This window comes from Lissotriton vulgaris, chromosome 1_1 (genome assembly GCF_964263255.1).
Source record: "Lissotriton vulgaris chromosome 1_1, aLisVul1.2, whole genome shotgun sequence".
Taxonomy (NCBI): domain Eukaryota; kingdom Metazoa; phylum Chordata; class Amphibia; order Caudata; family Salamandridae; genus Lissotriton; species Lissotriton vulgaris.
The window spans coordinates 87589759-87608885 of NC_141685.1; the positions used below are offsets into that span (position 1 = coordinate 87589759).

At 42.0% G+C, this 19127-nt stretch overlaps 1 pseudogene; it reads right to left on the bottom strand.

Annotated features, from left to right (window-relative positions):
- Positions 1 to 10179: 10179 nt before the first annotated feature.
- Positions 10180 to 12378, bottom strand: LOC147737482 (uncharacterized; annotated as a pseudogene).
- Positions 12379 to 19127: the final 6749 nt, after the last annotated feature.

Consider the following 19127-nt stretch of genomic DNA (forward strand, 5'->3'; position numbering starts at 1 on the left):
TGTTCTATCCAACATGGGGTTTCCACCTACCTCTGTAATATCATCATGAGGATACATGAGAAGAACTATGTGCAGGTTTGATGTGGGAAACTAGGGGAGCTTTCTGAACGATTTCCAGTAACTAGGGGTGTACAACAGGGCTGTGTGTTGGCCCTGATGCTATTTTATTTGTACATCAATGGGCTGGTGGATACTTTAAATGAGGTCAATGACATTCCCAGGTTTTGTTCTACCAGAAGTCCAACCCTGATGTTCACTGATGATTCCCTCTTCCTATCAAAATCTCCCATGGGGATTTCAAAGGATACTCAATGGGTTTAACTCATTTTGCATCGAGCGGGGTCTTGAGATTAACGATGCCAAGACAAAATTTATGGTTTTCAATTCCATGCATTCCACCAGAACCAACCCCGTGCTGAATGGAATTCTACTGCAGAAGGCTGCCATTTTTGAGAATCTGGGGATTACAATCAATGAGCACATGGACTGGGCCTTTCACATAGGGAATCAGAGGTTGAAACTAGCACAGAGTACAGGTGGCCTGGCTAAGGTCTATAGTTCTACATTCTCTAAGCCTCTTAACCCTCATGGAAATATACAAAACCCAATCTCTTGGAGCCATTACTTATGAGGCAGAGCTATGGGGACAAGGGTTTGTTAAAGACATTGTATTGGTAGAAAATTAATTCATGGGGGACTTATTGATGCTTCCCCCTAGCACCCCCTGACTCCGTTCCAACTAGATCTAGGACTGTGCCCCATTTCAGAGACCATTGCCTTAAGACTTCTCTTCTGGAGGAGAATTTGGTCGACCCCAGAGTAGACCCCATACAGACAAGCTCTAAAAGAACTGGGAATCCAGGGACAAAACGCCTACCCTTATTTTCTCTTCTTAGGGATACCCTGACTAGTATAGGACTAGTTTTTGTATGGGATGACCCTCTAACAACCTTCCTGGCAATTTCCAAGAAGAAACTTGTGGATTGCTACAGGGCTTCCAGACTGTCCTCTCTTATGAAGGGCCCAACAGAGGTCATTCTGACGAGGAATTTCCTACAGATTAAAGAAATGTAAAGATATGCGACTTTCTTTTTTTTAAAATTATTTTATTTTTGTAGCAACATTCAGTCAAACAATATAGTAATACAAAATTAACCGACATATTTAACATATTTCATAAATATTAAGAATCAGAGCAGGGTAATTATGCCTATTAATCAATATCTACATCAGCTGTTAGAAAAAATAGAAAAAGACAAACGAGAAAAATCAACATATCCAAGATTATATACTCTATACCGTATTTTCTACAATATGATCTTAACAAATCAAGATATAGTAATCAGAGTAGGCGACTTCACATTGGAATACCAGTTAGAAATTGGGGCCCAAATCTGGTTCCCAAGAAGTCTAGTTTTTTTACCCCTAGTATTATAAATTGAAATCTCCTGTTTATATGTGGCGAGGAAACAACCAAGCCACATCTGAAATGTGGGTGGCTCCAGATCTTTCCATCGGGCAGCAAGAATGATACATAAAATTGCAGTTGCTAAGAACATGGATCTTTGCTCCTCGATGCTATGGCCCAGAGAATCGTCATGGCCCATCAGATAAAGGGTTACTGAGTCTTTTATATTCCGTCCAAATACCTGGGCCCAAAATTTCATTATCATCGTTTTTAATAGGTCTAATTTGGGGCATTCGGCAAACATATGGATTAAATTTGCTTGAGGTTGTTTACATCTTGGGCAATTATCATCAGCTCGCAGGCCCCATGAGAATAATTTGGCTGGTGTATAATACAGGTCATATATAACTCTATAATATTGAGCTTTAAGGTTGGAGGCAATAAACAATTTTGATGATAAAGCTAATGAAAGATCAATGTCTATATTTGGATTAGTCAACCTTAGAGCCCAGGCTTGCTCTACTCGCTCCAAATCATCTCTGACATTTTCCATAAGCATTTGATACAGGATACCTATACTGGTAGATTGCTTCCCAACAATAGAAAAAAAATGAAAGTGGTTTAGTTCAATTTTGGGAGTGCAGTTACGAATATATGTAGAAATTTGAAAATATTTAAGAAAGTCAGTGGCAGGAATGGTATATTTCTGTTGAAGCCATTCAAAGGTAGTAATACCAACTGGATTTAAAAAATCTGCCACTGTCTGAATACCTATATTCGCCCATCTCCGGGAGGTACTATCGTTAAGGCAAGCCGGAATAATTGAACTATCCCACAAGGGAGTATATTTAGTGAACTTTGGGATCTTCAGTTGTTTTGATGTAAATTTCCAGACCTTCCAGGCATCAACAACAACTTTGAACTTAATTTTTTTTAAATAAGATGGTTCAACCTGCCTCAGAAATAACCCCTGACATTTAGTCCCCAGGCTAAGCTCATAGATAGAAGGGATACAATAATGTTCATTATTACGTAGAGTACGTGAGTTTAACAGAGGGCCCATGTGTTGGATCAGTTATGCTCATAAATATAATGTTAAATTAGGGATAGCTAATCCCCCCCTTTCTAATGGTAGAGTTAAGTATGGTAGAGCCCTTCTAATTTTCCGTAACTCCAAATAAATTTCGACATGGAGGAGTCAAGAGTCTTTATATAGTTACCTCCGGCCAAGAGCGGTATTGTTCGAAATAGATAGAGTATTTTTGGGAAGATGTTCATTTTTAGATAGTTGGCCATTCCGATAATAGACAGATGTAAGTTGTCCACTCTTCTAAGATCTTCTTTAATCTTCTTATTCAGGGGGGTATAGTTAAGGTGATTAATTTCGCTCACGTTGGAGGATATAATGACCCCTAAGTATGTGGCTTGTTTAACTTTATAAGGGCTTTCAAATATCGTATTATTCGTGCATAGGACCATTGTTTTATCCCTGTTAAGGGAATAGCCTGAGTAAATACCAAAAGTATAAGTAATTAGTTCAATTTCGCTAATCGCCTCAGTTGGGTTTGTTGTTAGAACAGCCACGTCATCGGCGTAGGCCAGAATTTTTGTTGAGAATCGATCCACCGTAACAGGTTTAATAAGAGGTGAGGAAAGAAGTTTTAAAATAAGGGGGTTTATATAAAGGGCAAATAATAACGGGGAACAGGGACAGCCCTGTCTTGTGCCTCTTTGTATCTCAATAAACTCCGACTGCGAGCCACATATGTTAAGTTTAGCCTGTGGTCCAACATATAGGGCCTTTATAGCATTGATGAATTTGTACCCGATGTTGTTCAACGCCAGTGTGTTCCACAGAAATTGCCAGGAAACACGGTCAAATGCCTTTTCGGCATCGAGTAGGATCATCGACATCCTACCCCCCGTGGCGCCCATGATGTCAAAAAAGGGCAATGGCTCTGCGGGTATGATCTGTGGTACCCTTCCCCGGGATAAAGCCATGTTGCCACGGGGAGACAAGACGTTCGATGACCCGACTCAACCGATTAGCTAGGACTTTGGCATATAATTTGGAGTCGGAGTTTATAAGAGAAATGGGTCTGTATGATGATGGGAGATGTGGGGGTTTGCCTTTTTTAGCAAATATTGCTATATTGGTATGCTTCCAAGATTCTGGTGGTATTGAATTACATTGGACCCCTAGAAAAAGATCTAATATGTAGGGTAATATTTGTTTGTTTAATATTTTGTAGAGGTCCAAGGGAATTTTGTCGGGACCTGCGGCTTTGCCATTTGCGAGCTCCGCTAGCGCCCGTTCCAGTTCTACAATCGAGATGTCCCTATCCAATTCTTCTTTAATTGATTCGTCAATCAGTGGGTTGTGGCCTATCTCTAATAGCCAGTTGTTGAGAAAAGTTTTTAATTCTCTGCTAGAGTATTGATCTTCATTTTGATATAATTTTTGATAGTACCTCTGGAATACTCCTATTATGTCCTGTGCGGAGGTATATTGGTGACCCTCGTACTCAATCATTTTTATGTTATTGTATGATTGTTTTTGGCGTGTATGTAAGGCTAACTGCCTGCCAACATTTTCCCCAGATTCATATAGACTTCTTTTGTTTGATTCATATGTTTCTGCGGCTTTCCTAATTAATGAACTGTTGATTTCAGTTTTCGAAACTGTTATTTTATGAAGAGTATCATAGGCTAGGTCTCCTTGATGGATCTGGGTTGCATGTTGAGCTTCGAGATTGGACAGCTCCAGTTTAAGCTCATAGTTGTTGATATCTTCCCTCTTTTTCCTTTTGGCAACAGAAGAAATAGTTTCACCCCTTAGTGATGCTTTAAAGCAATCCCATACAATCAGTCTAGACGCACTAAATCTATTACAGTCAAAAAAACCCTGAGCCCAGGATGTTATATGGGTTATATATTCCGCATTGACAAGTAACTTTCTGTCAAAGGTCCATTGCGATTTGGGTATATTATGACTAGGCAGATTGATGATAAGGGTAAGTGCATTATGGTCCGATATTGTTCTTGGGGATTTGATTATATCTAATATTTCCGGATCCATCAAGGAGGTCATGATGTAATCGATTTCGGACATATTTATAGTGGGGGTATGAAAAGAAAGTGAAACCAGAATCATGATGTTTTTTCAAGTCCCAGACATCTCGCAAATTATGGTTATCCATTAATTGGCGTATGGCCCTGTATACCTTAGGCTTACGGCCATTGTAGTTCAGGGGCAATTGATTAAGAACATAAGCCCCCACTGAAATATTAAAATCTCCACAGAGGATAAGAGGAGAGGGCCAGGAGGCTAGTTCTAGATCTAGATCCCTGAATGTTGTAGGGTCATCTAAGTTTGACCCGTAAATTGCACAGATCGCGGGACCCAGTTCTAATTGTACTATAGCCCACCTTCTGTGTTTGTCAGCTAATTTGCGTCTAGGATTACCAAGTAGTGGTTTGGCCAGAATTGCAACCCCCCTGGTTTTAGCTGTTTGGGAAGTGGCTACGATCACATTATACCCTGGGATCTTCAAGAGGTCTTTATCGGAATCTGCCATATGAGTTTCTTGCAGGCACAGTATGTCAACTGGATCTTGCTTCAATAGTTGATATAGCTGTGCCCTTTTGTTTCTGTCATTCAGGCCTGCAATATTCCAATTACAAAGTTTTAATCTCCCCATTTAATATGGCAATTCTGAACTTAGACTTAACCGCATGGTGAAGTGTATAAATACATGTTTCAATCCACATGTTCCTATTCTGATTGATCCCTTTCCTCCCTTTAGCCGTCACATGATCCCGTATTCTAGGCAAAAAGATTGTTTGAAATTGATTTATTTGACTGAAGTTGCTATTTTTTTGATTTCTCCCCCCCCTGCCCCCACCCTCAACTCCCCTCCCCCCACTCACCAATTCATGATATGAGACTTTCTTAGATGAGATCCAGCCAGTACTAGCCAGGAAGTTGTATGTGCAGTGCAGGAATGGCTTGTTCCCCCTGCGCACATTTACTACTGCCTGGTCGAGGGAATTCGATCGGAATTGTCCCTCCTGTGGAACAGCAGAAGAAACTGAAGTACATGTACTTTACTTTTGTCCAGCATATAAAAGAGTTAGACATATGTGGATAGTACAGATCTGCAGGAACTTAGGGATGTCTAACCACCTAGAGGCCCTCAGATACTGAAATACAATTTCAACCATGCAATAGTGTTCACAGTATGTAGATTCATCTTTTTCAAAAGGTGTATTTGGAAAAGGTTCCTAGAATAAAGGATGGCTAATTCATATTGACTAGAAAAGAGGGCTTCTCGGTGAAAAAGACTAGGCTTATGCTGACATGGCTTTTGATTTTGATATTACGTGTAGGAGGCCAAGATAGTAATTAATTCTATCTTAAGACTTATTTTTAATTAATTTGCTTTTGAATTAAATTTAGACCTTAACGTGTATATAATTGACTTATGTGCTTTTAATGTTTGATGAATTTTTACAGTTTTTAAAACCCGAAACAAAGACCGAATGAATGGAAATAATACATACAACTTGGACGACTAGAGGAGTAGTTTTCTAAGGTCTCTCTTATTGAGGTTTTTGTCTCTGGTATTGGGATTTCGTTGGGGGTAGTATTTGCCAATTTTTATTTTATGACTGAATTTTTGTTTTCTCTTTTTACATCTACATTAATATCTGTATGTGATCTGGTTTTATGATCTTTTTATGTATGTATAATGTTGTTCGCACTGTGCACTTTTATGGTTCATCGAACCAAAATAAAGTTAATATGATGACGACTTTTGGGATCTTATTAACTCTCCCTATAACACATCAATCAAACGTGAAGTAGATAGAGTATACACCAGAAATATTGTTACCGGAGGTAAGTAACCTTTTCCTATGATGGACTTGGTAGAGGCTTGACGCACTGATGAGATGATATCTACCACCTCTGGTGGCAGCTGCAAGGAGTTCATATGTCCTCTGTGGATCTCCAGGCATGAAGGAGAATGCCTCTGAAATTGGGATGCAGCACCATTCCCTCCGACTGGGAGAGAAGGTCTAGTCTCCATGGCAGCTTGAGAAGGGAACATCTGGAGAAGCGCTGAAGGTCTTCATACCACACTCCCTTGGCCAATCTAGGGCGATGAGAATTACTTAGAACTGGGTCTTAGTGCATCTTCCACAGAACACAAGAAATGAGGGGAAATGTGTAGTGCCCTTGAAAGTGTCACCTCAACTGAAACATGTCCCACAACACCCCATGAAGGGATACTGGGGGGCACAGATCTGCTGGCATTGAGCATTTTCCAAAAAGGCAAACAAGTCCACCTGAGGAGTACCCCAGCAGGTGAAGATATCCTAAGCTAATACCCATAGTGGACGCCACTCATAATCGGCAAACCACTCCTACTGCAGCACTGGGCGAGATTATTATGGAGTCAGACGGGTCTCCCCCGTACTGTAGCCACTGCTCATAGAGGCACCACTGCAGGGTTCAAATGAGCCAAAGAACATGCAGGACTAGGAGAATGCAGAGACCCATCAGACCTGAGAGTCAGAGGACCTTCAGAACTGTGACTCTCCCGGTGTGCTGGAAAGAAGGAACCATTGCAGTCCTCAGAGGTGGAGGAAAGGCCTGCAGCAGAGTGGTGTCCAGTACTGACCTTATGAACTGGATATGTGGGCGTCGGGTGGGATTTCGGCTCAATCGGCTCATTTCGGCTCATTCGACCAGAACCCCGGTCAAACAGTAGGGCTACACTTGACTGTAGATGGGGAGATACCGCCTCTGGATTAACTTTGATTAGCCAATCATTCAGGTTTGGGAAAATAGGTATGACCAACCTTCGGAGATGGATTGAAACCACTGCCATCACCTCTGAAATCTTGAGGTGCCGATGTTAACTCAAAGGGTAGCACTACAAACTACTACTGCATAGAACCCCCTACAAAACATAGATACATCTGATGCAAATGCAGGGCCAGGATGTGGTTGATTGGCACCGTACAGTCTACTGGTTTCAATGCCGGTTACATTAGAGCTAGAGTTTGTCTCTTGAAATTTTCCATTTTGACCTGTAGTGTGATCGGAAGCAGTGTCAACTGCGCTCTTCGTCCCTGGCCCAGCGTATGAAGCGCCTCGCCTCATGGTCCTTGATGGCCTTCGTGTGCTTGCTCTGGCAGGAGTAACAAGACCAGTAGTCGTGGTCTGAATCGAGGCACTAGGGGCAGATGAAGAGGGGATCTGTTGTAGATCTAAGTCCTTCCCAGTCCCTACAGGGTTTGAACCCTGATCTCTAGGGAGGAGACACAATACTCCACTTGTTGGAAAATGCCTGTGGGAAAACATAAGACTCTTTGAGAGAGTAAGCGCTGGACCAGCACCGTAGGAGTAGGTAAAAGGGAATTGATGACCTTGTGCTGGGATGCTTTGGTGATGTCATCGGATGCTGCTTTTGCTATTGATGCAATGCTAGAGTCTACTACTGGCAATGTGATAGCCTTGAAGATTCCTGATCCAGACTGGCACCTGGGATTATGCTATAAGTGAGGAAGCGTCAGGTAGAAGCATCCATCAGGTGAGATCTCTCTTTAGACGCTTGACTCTCACTGGTTCACAAAACCTTCAATGCAAAACATGCAGTGACGGACAGAACTCTGGTGGCATAGATGTGCTGTGCTCAGTCTGGTATTTAACAGCAAGTAACAGTTTCCTTTCCAAGTTCTGGAAGTGACCTCATCCCAAATTACCACTACAAGATGGTTGTGATGATGCACAGCAGCAAGGACTAGGCGCTTTGTTAAAATGAACTCAGTGGAATGCATTAGTTTCTACCATCTTTGGCTACTAAAGGTGTTCCTTTTCTTTCTTGTGACATGAATATTTTATCGGTGATCTCCTTCGTCTATACAAGGCTGGGTTATGAGAACACTGTATTTGGTGGCTCCAGCAACACAAAAGCAAATTTCTGATGATTCTGAATGCTATGGTCTATCTTATTTGTGGGCTAAGAAAGTCTAAAATGCATCAAAAACTTTCACTCTTTGCTCACGAGACAGCATATGCTTTTTAAGTTTGTGCATTCACCAGCAGAGTTTATAAAATGAGGGTTCCTTTTAGCTTGTAAACACAAACCTGAATATAATTTGTGCTCCTTTCCTTCTGAATCCAGATTTCTTTCCCAGTGTCAAGGTTGCACGAACTGCATAACAGAGAGTCGATACTTGTGGATTCTAGCTTCTAAGAGCTGGAATTATTTAGTGCTCAATATTTAATCTTTACTTAACCGTCAAACCTTAAGAAACCTCATTAGAAGTAAACATTTCAACATCGTTTTCTCATATCAATAATTTTGCCATCGAGCACTAATTGTATCCATGAAACAGTTAGGATTTGCTCAAATGATTCTCCGCAAATAAGAAACTCATAAAATATTTTTACATGCAATTAATCAAACAATTAATTATTTACATAGTCAGTGGTGAGCGGTCCAATCCCCCAAGGATCCAGCTGTTGAATGTCACTGGGGAAATACCCCTATGGTGGGTGCATTTACAGATGCATGTGATGATGGAAATGAGCGTCACTTCTCCCGTGTCAGGTCTTGGGAGGTACATGTGCACTGCATGCATTAACCCAGAGAGTTACAGATCACAATGTCCTACTTTCACTTCTCATGTTTTTGGACTCTGTTCTCTGGCTGCAGCAGTGGAACCATCAATGTTGCACAAAGCACCTAAAGCCCACAATTAACTATGAATATTCTCCAGTGCCTGCCAGTTAAATCAGTTCGAGTGTGTTGGGTTTATAGGTTTTAGAATTAATCCCTAAAGTTAGCTGAAAATACCCTCGTTAGTCCAAGCCCTGTCCATAGTGTTGATTTTAAAAGTAGCATGAACAGGTGTGTGTGGATGTTGTTCTTTATAACTCTACTTTACCAAAGTAAAAAACAACACTATTTATTTTCTTTGGTCTGCACTCTGCTAATGTCTTAATGTGTTTCCTGCAACTTCATTTTTCTTATCTGTAGAGAAATGAATTGATCAATCACTGAGTAGACACAATTATTCCACAAATATCTGTGTTGCTTCCATTCTGCTAGTCGGGGTGTCTATCTTCTACTTAACATCCTCCGGCGTTTGAATGCCCCACATAATTGTAACTTTATCATCTTCTGTACTTTGCTGATGGCTTTGTAGGCTTGGTAACCAACTAAAGCTCTTCTCTTACTAACTGGACTTGAATGGTTTCCACCGGTGTGTGTTTTCTGATGTCTTTTGAACTCTGAAGATTGACTAAAGCTCTTCACACATTTACTGCAATGGTATGATTTTAACCCTGTGTTAGTTTGCCGATGTCTTAGGAGGTATAATAACCAACTAAAGCTCTCATACATTTACTGCAATTGTATGGTTTTCCCATGTGTGTGTTGTCAGATATCCCTGTAGGGCTGGTCATTGACAAAAGCTCTTCACACATTAACTAGAGTTGCATTTTTTATCCCATGTGTGTGTTTTTTGATGCCTTTGGGGGTGTGATAACCAACTAAAGCTCTTCACACATACACTGCAGTCGTATGGTTTTTTCCCTTGTGTATGTTCAATGATGTTTTTGTAGCTCATATAATTGAGTAAAGAATTTTGCACATTCCCTTCATTTGAATAGCTTTTCCCGTGTGTGTTTGGTGATGTCTTTGCTGCTCTGATAAGTGACTAAAGCTCTTCATACATCCCCTTCACTTGAATGATTTTTACCCTCTGTGTGTTCGTTGATGTCTTTGTAGGTCTGATAACTGACTAAAGCTCTTCAAACATTCACTGCACTTGAATGGTTTTTCCCCTGTGTGTGTTCGTTGATGTCTTTGTAGGTCTGATAATTGATTAAAGCACTTCACACATTCACTGCACTTGAATGGTTTTTCCCCTGTGTGTGTTCGCTGATGTCTGTAGAGGTGTAATAACCAACTAAAGCTTTTTTCACATTTACTGCAATGGTATGGTTTTAACCCTGTGTGTGTTAGCTGATGTGCTTGAAGGTGTGATAACCGACTAAAGCTCTTGACACATTCGCTGCAATGGTATGGCTTTTCCCCTGTGTGTGTTCGCTGATGTCTTTGGAGCTGTGATAACTGTCTAAAGCTCTTCACACATTCACTGCAGTGGTATGGTTTTAACCCTGTGTGTGTTCGCTGATGTACTTGAAGGATTGATAGTTGACTAAAACTCTTCACACATTCATTGCAGTGGTATGGTTTTCCCCTGTGTGTGTTCGCTGATGTCTTTGTAAGATTGATAATTGACCAAAACTCTTTTCACATTCACTGCAGTGGTATGGTTTTTCCCCTGTGTGTGTTTGCCGATGTACTTGGAGGGCTGATAACTGGCTAAAGCTTTTCATACATTCACTGCAATGGTATGGTTTTTCCCCAGTGTGTGTTCGCTGATGTACGCGTAGGATTGATAACTGACTAAAGCTCTTCACACATTCACTGCAATGGTATGGTTTTTCCCCAGTGTGTGTTCGCTGATGTCCGTGTAGGATTGATAACTGCCTAAAGCTCTTCCCACATTCACTGCAACGGTATGGTTTTTCCTCAGAGTGTGTTCGCTGATGTCTTTGTAGGTCTGGCGATCGACTAAACCTCTTCACACATTTACTACACCCGAAAGGCTTTTCCCCAGTGTGTGATCGCTGATGTGTTTGGAGGTGTGATAACCATCTAAAGCTTTTCTCACATTCGCTGCAGTTGTATGTTTTTTCCCCTGTGTGTGTTTTCTGATGTCTGTAGAGGTGTGATAACTGACTAAAGCACTTCAAACATTCATTGCACTGGTATGGTTTTTCCCCTGTGTGCATTCGTTGATGTCTTTGGAGATCTGATACCTGACTAAAGCTCTTCACACATTCATTGCACTTGAATGGTTTTTCCTCTGTGTGTGTTCGCTGATGTCTTTTCAGGGTTGATAACAGCCTAAACCTCTTCACACACTCACTGCATCTGAATGGCCTTTCTTCTGTGTGTTTTTGCTGATGTGCTTGGAGATGTGATAAACAACTAAAGCCCTTCTCAGATTCGCTGCAGTTGTATGTTTCTTCCCCTGTGTGTGTTTTCTGATGTTTGTAGAGGTGTGATAACTGACTAAAGCTTTTCACGCATTCACAGCAATGGTAAGACTTTCCCTCTGTGTGCTTTCGCTGATGTCTTTGGAGATCTGATAACAGCCTAAAACTCTTCACACATTCACTGCACCTGAATGGCTTTTCCCCAGTGTGTGTTCGCAGATGTACTTGGAGGTGTGATAACCAACTAAAACTCTTCTCACATTCGCTGCAGTTGTATGTTTTTTCTCCTGTGTGTGTTTTCTGATGTCTGTAGAGATGTGATAACTGACTAAAACTCTTCAAACATTCACTGCAGTGGTATGGCTTTTCCCCTGTATGCGTTCGCTGATGTCTTTGGAGATCTGATAACTGACTAAAACTCTTCACACATTCATTGCACTCGAATGGTTTTTCCCCTGTGTGCATTCGCTGATGTCTTTTTAGGGTTGATAACAGCCTAAAGCTCTTTACACATTCACTGCATCTGAACAGCTCTTCGCCTGTGTGTGTTTGACGATGGCACTTAAATATGGATGAGAAACTAAAGCTTTTGCTGCATGTGTATGATTCTTCCTTCTTGATTAGTGTCTCTGGGTCGGGTATATATTTGTCTACATCCCATGACTGTGTTTCCTGAAGGGCCAGCATGGTTGATAAAGCACTTGTATTATTCCCACATTTCCTGCATTTGTTGGCATTTACAACATTTGATTTCCAATTTAAAAATAAAGTACAATGGCCACTAAACACTTGCCACACGCATAATATTAGACAGGCTTCCTTGCAAGAGATATTGTCTTTGGATTGGATAACAGGTTTTGACACTTGTGGGTAAAAATAAATCCTTCCCGTTGGTTTAATAGGGACAGTGCTCTAAATGTTAGACAGCAGGACTCCTCTTTCTTTAACACTTTAGTTGTTTGTCTCCACTCTGTTGTGCTCTACACTGGTTGCTGTGGTATAGCCAGGAAGAGTTTACAATACACCTAGAGCATTGAATGATGGTCTGTTATCATTTTAGGAATCAACTCACTGCTGTAACCACGTTATACCGATCCCATGATCACAGCTGAAGGTGGTGTTGTGCCTTACTTTTCTAGAGGTCATTTCCTCAGTCCTGTGACGTGGAGGTGCACAGCTCAGACTCTTACTTCCACTGAATTATCCATCACAGCCTCTTCCGGAATCTGTCAGTTTATGTTCAGGTCTGTCCGTCTCTGACTGTGCTGATGTTTTCCTGAATACTGTAGTTCATTATTTCTGACCATTATTTGTAGATTTACAGAACAATAGCTGTTATTCAAAAGCCAGTCATGCTTTCAAAGCTGGTGTTCTGTTGGATGTAAAGAGATTTAAAATTACGAAATGCAAATGTAACACAATATGAATACACAATATTTAACTGGCTTTTAATGACATCTCAACTTCACCATCTTTGAAATTTAGCAAGGATTATTTCACCATACACAGATATTTAAGCAAACAATCTGTTGAACATGTCACATCTTATTAACTTCTGAAAAGGAGGTGAATTACCAGTGCTCACAGAGTAACTTAGTATAGAAAGGGCACTCACGGAGCACCACGTGCTAGAGGTAAAGCTTTAGTTAGATGCACGTGGACAATATTTCATTTAAACAACAGATTGTGGAAAAAGAGAGATTAGGGTGTACGGTTGTTTATTTAGTTTCAGGAAGTGTACAACAAAGTTGACTCCTCTGGAGGTACATAAGAAAGGTAACTGCATTCACATACTTCAGTGCTTTCCTGTTCACAATATATCAGCTCAAGTACTAACTCTTGTCTTTACCTTGCTGTTCATTAAGTAATCACTGCCACCATCTCAGCCCACGCCGGGGTTGGTTCAAGAATTTCTGGTTTCTTCTAATCTGAAAGATTGGAACATTATCATGTGATGAGGTAGATATTTTTATTGCAGTAACATCCGTCCATCTCTCTAAAACTAGTTCAACTTGCAGGGCCTGGTTCTGGCCGCACACAATACATACACAAGAGATTCTTTAGTTCTCCTAAAGTATCTAAAGTTCAGACCTTGTTGCATTTCAAGCCGCAGCTCCTTCCACAGCTCTTGCTGTAAAACCACAAGTGGTTCATTGTAATGCCCGACCCTTACATTGTAAGCGCAGATAAAGCAAACAAACACTGATCTATAAGTTAATATTCAATCATAACAGGTAATTAGTCCTTATTATTGAGACTTTATGACAACCAATAATTTATCTGACATATCAGTGCAGCCAGCAGATGTCTGCATATTCATCTTTTTTTTCTTCCTTTCAGGGGTATCTGACTTAGTGTTGTCTCTTTTGTGCCGAGTAGGCTACTCTTTGGCCGGACGGGGTTTTGGCAGCGCGCGAGGAGGTATCCGTCATCTGCAGCTGAATATAGCATTTCTAACCTAAGGCATTTCTTACATCTCGGTTTAACTTGCTCCCTGTTATTACCCGCTCACAATGTCTGTGTACTCATTTAACAGGTTATTTTTTAGCTGAATCAGGGGAACATACTTGATGCATTCACACAGCAGATGCCAGATAATTGCCTGATAATCATGCGCCCGTTGCTGTCTGTGTAGGATTACAAGCTTCATTGCAGAAGCTCACAAGGTACAAACATATGACGTGCACAGGTAGGTGCTTATGAGCTATAGACGGAGGAGGTGCACAGGTAGGTGCTTATGAGGTATAAACTAAGGAGTCGAATATTTAGGTAATTACGATATATAAGTAAAGGTGGTAAACATGTAGGTGATTATGAGGTTTAAACAGAGGCGGAGCACAGGTAAGTGCTTATGAGGTATAAAGAGAGGAGGCGCACAGGTAGCTGCTTGTGAGGCACAAAGACAGGCAGTGCACAAGTAGGTGGTTATAAGATGTAAATAACGGAGGTGTATAGGTAGGTTCTTATGAGGAGTAAACAGAGGTGCACAGGTAGCTGCTTATGAGGTACAAACAGAAGAGGTGCACACGCAGGTACCTATGAGGTACAAACAGAGGAGAAACACAGGTAGATGCTAATGAGGAGTAAACAGGGAATGTGCAGAGGTAGGTGCTTAAGAGGAGTGTCGGAAGCTGGATCTGTATATAGTACACCAAAAAGAGGTATACTGTACAAAGAGTCCACATATTCCTATAAGTGGACAGGATTTGCTCTAGCAATCCCAAGATACTCTTCTAGGGGGTAGTGAGGCCGAGCAGCCTTAGGCTTATCAGAGATCAGTGTTAGACATCTGTAAAATACACATACAATAAAGAAACGATACACACAACTCAATAACGAGATCCCCCAATTTATAAAAATAACAAATACATTTATATATATGTAAGTGACAGAATCAATATGATCAGGTAAGTACGTTTCGAGATAGAAATTCTTTCAATTTTAAAAAGTCAACACTTCGTCCATTTTCAGAAGCTGCAATGTTATCTTACGGGAGGAAAAACAAGTATGGGATACAGTAGAGTAATGATACTTACGAGACCAATCTCTAGGACTTAAGGTAAGTATGGGGCAAGGTCCAAGGCAGCGCCAGCAGGTCACCTCCAGTGGCCCTCGGGCAGCAGGGTGCAGTGGCAAAATACAGCGTCCGGTGCCCAATGTTAGTCTATGGGGATCAGTCTGCATGAAAGGAGACTGCAGGTTTGGATTGGGAGGCCAGACGGGCTAAACCAACAGGGGGGCTCAGGCCACACAATGCTGCGGGACACGGAGAAGCCTTCAGTCCTCGTCTCCTTGGGCCACGGGTAACGGGTGCAGAAGTGTCTTTAGGCATCAGGTTTTGCCACAGGGAGCGTCGTGGTAGAGGGGGCCTGCAAGCAGAGGCCACAAGTGGCATTGATATGTCCACAGAGGTGAAACTCAAGTTGGGCATCGGGTCTGGTGACTGGGTTGGCACTGTCGGCCTACTTCACCCAGGTGCTAGGTGGCTCAGGTATAGCAATGCTTTCCAATGTCGGGTTTTCACGGTCTTGGAGCCTTACAGTTCTTTCTTGGTACCTACAAGGTGCAGGGGAGCAGCTCTGCTGTTCCACAGGAGTTTCTAGTTCTTGGCCGAAGTGCTGGCAGTTCTCCCAGGGTTTGGAGACATCGCAGCTGCAGGACAAGTTGTGTTTCGGTGCAACTGTCTAATAACAGACAGGTCAGCAGGGTGGCCGCTAAGTCAGTTGCTGGATCTTCTGTTCTTGTTTCTTGCGAGTCTTCACGTCTGTCCGTCTTCTTTTAGGTCGGCAGGATCTGATCTCCTGATGCCAGAGTCTCCCATAAATACTAGATTTAGGGGCGTTAGCGGAGTCTAGGGTAATAGCCATTCAGCTATTGACCCCTGGGGTCCTACACCCCCAATATCACTACTTTCACGAGTTCTTCAGTTGGCCATCACAAAGATGGCAGACTCTGAAAGGTTGTGATCATTTCAGGTAGTCCCCCTGAAGGATGGTACTAGCCTGGAGGTGAACACGCCTATCTGACTACTAATTTTCCTGCCTTGCTCAAGTGCCAAATGGGCCCTGGTCAAAGGCGGTCAGCATCCTCTCCTGTGAGGGAATCCAGATTGGCATACCAAAGGCGGTTGTCTCTTGGACCTGCCTTGGAATGCTAATCTGTAGGTCATTCTGTGGGAGGGGGTGTAAAAAATCATCTACCCGGGCAGGATTTGTTTCTGACACCTGAGAGCAAAGGCCCACACCCAAGGGGTCAGAAACTCGTCTGTGGCGGCAGGCTGGCTAAAACCAGTCAGTGAGCACACTAGTAGGGTCTGGGTTCGCTCATGCAGGGATTATTGGTACAGTTTAATTACTGAAGTACCGCTATTGGTGGCCAGGTCTATCAAAACAGACCAAGGATTTTGTCCTTAAATGCAACATCTGCCAGCAGATGAAGGGCTCCACCTTGGCACGTCCAGCAAAGACATCTCGTTTGATTTAAGACAAGCCCTTGGCATGTGTGTATTGGGATCCCTGCGGTGCCTTGCAATCAGATGGGGCTTACAAGTACATCTTGGTGGCAGTGAATTCATGATCCAGATTCCTGTGGGTTTGGCCACAGCGCTCAGCTGATGCTCAAACTGTAATAAAGGATTTGTGAGTCTTCATTGGAACATACTCAATAGCACACTACATTGCGACTATAGTCTGGCCTTTAGCTCTCTGGCTTACAAAGAAGCCATAGGAGGTTTGGGTGTGGCCTTGCAGTACTCCTCCCTTACCATCCTGAGGAAAATTCGGTAGTTGAGAGGAAAAACCATGACTAAAGCAGTCCTCAAAAGCAATGTTGTTCAGAGGGCACTTAACAACATGCCAAGTAAAATCCCTAGGGGGGTTGTATTCCTTATGAACTCCTGTTTGGTGTGAGAATGTAGGTACCGGACCTCGATAGTGTCAGTACAGTGGTGGCTGAAACACTATTTGACAACAATGAACGTTTGCCTGTTTTACAGGAACTCAATGAATTTCGCGTTTATAAAGGAACGGCTAAGTAAAACACACGAACACTGGGGAAGTGATGGTTATGCCAGCAAAATCTGCCTTGGTCCGAAGATTGGGGACCTGGTCAGAGAAATAAATAGTGTATCTTAATTATAATAATATTTGTAGTAATTTATATGTATTAAACATTGTAATAAATATTTCATTATTTGAAAAATATATAGTTTTTAAATGTACATTTATTTTGTTATTTAGTCTGTTTCTGAAATTATTTTATTTTGTTGAAGTGAATTAGTGACTGGAGTGGTTATAGTACATTTTATCCCTCCACAAACCAACACTTTTCATACTGTTACACTGACTGGAGTGGGAATAGTAAATTTCACCCCTCTGCAATTCAATACTTTCCCTAAAGCTGTACTGAGTGGAGTGGGAATAGTAACTTTTACCCCTCCCTAATCCAACACTTTCTTTACAGTTGCACTAAGTGGAGTGGGAATTGTAAATTTTACCCCTCTGCAATCCAACACTTTCTCTACTGTTGCACTGCATGGAGTGGGACTAGTACATTTTACCTCCCCTGTGTTCAACAGTATGTCTACTGTTGTATAAATTGGAGTGGGCTTGACCTATGTATTATTAGTAAAATTTAATAGTTTACTGTAGGAAAGTAGGATCTGCTTCTAAGGTTACCCCCACTTTTTTCCTGGTGCTAAGCTATATCTTAGTCTGACTGCGATCCTGCTAATCAGGACCCCATGTTATCTGCTTTCTCCCTAAATTGTCATGTTCAGTACTTAAGTACACCCCACATTGGATACTGGGGTACCCTTATAAGTCCCTAGTACCAGGTTATAGGCACCCAAGATATTATGACACCCATGAGTGTCAGGAAGACACATCACACAGGGTCCATGGTGGCTTGTGTCATCTGTCGACATCCCCATGGTTTCTACATTAACCATGTTGCAATGTATGTTTAAAAGAATGTTTGCTTTTACCAATGCTTGTATGTTAGACCAACTAACTTTGCCATTGCTCCTTAACATTGGGGGCATCCATTTCTTAGGCCAATTCAAGCTGCCAAATACTTTGTAAACTCCAAATGGCAGTCGTAAGAGAATGTTCTATTTTAAAAAGAACCGGTACACGCTAAAGAAAAACACGCATCAGCTTTGTTCCCGGTTCCCAGGGCAACACACGAGACTGCGGCATGCTGCAGCTAATCTCGTGGTGAAGCAACGTTGCTAGACATGTTGCTACAACATGCCCGCCTACGCACAACAATTGGCCATAAATAGCCATGCCCCACAACACTTATTGCTTGGCTTTCATTTCCTTTCGTCGCAATGGCAGAGTGAGGACTTCCCCTACGAACAAGCCTCCCGCTGCGTCATCGCCTTTCGCGGAGATCTTCTGAAATAGCGGAGAACTCCTTCGAGCCGGCTCCCGTGAAGGAATTGCTTCAAAACAGAGTGCAGAACACGGAGAAGCTAAGTGCACGTTCCTTGATTTCGCTTCGCATGCAACATGCGCTTGGGGAATGTTTGATGACATTAACTTCTTTTTAACCCACAGTTAAATTTGATATCCTAGAGTTTAAATGATTTCCGTTGGGCTTTGGATGTTGATGTGTGGCTTGCTATAAATTGGGGAGAGGATGTGGCCTTACGGCTAGAGCGTTTGACCTTGAAGCTGGGGAGCCGGGTTTAAGTTTCGGCAACCACTCTCAACATCCAGTGGTTCTAGGCAAATTACATAATCTCCCTGTGCCTAATAAAAATAAATGAATGTGTCCATCTGTAATGAAACCGCTGCTCTTGTAAAGCTCGTTGATACCTGAAATCCTCCGGTCTAGTTTACGCTATATAAAACTCGAAAAAGGACAAAAAAAGGCTGATAAGGACACAAGAATTTCACCTACACCCCCAGGGACTTAATTGCATCCCGGTAAGCCTTAGAGGCAAACACAGGACCTTGTTCAGAATGGAAGGTGCAACAGGAAAATGTCCCAACAAAGACACGCAAATCTTTTATAACAGTTTGAGTGTCAGCATTGCGTTGCGGCCAAACCCAAAGGAATCGAGTGCACAAATCCACTGCAACCAAGATGTGTTTAAAAGCAGTATCAGACGTCAAAGGACAGCAGTGA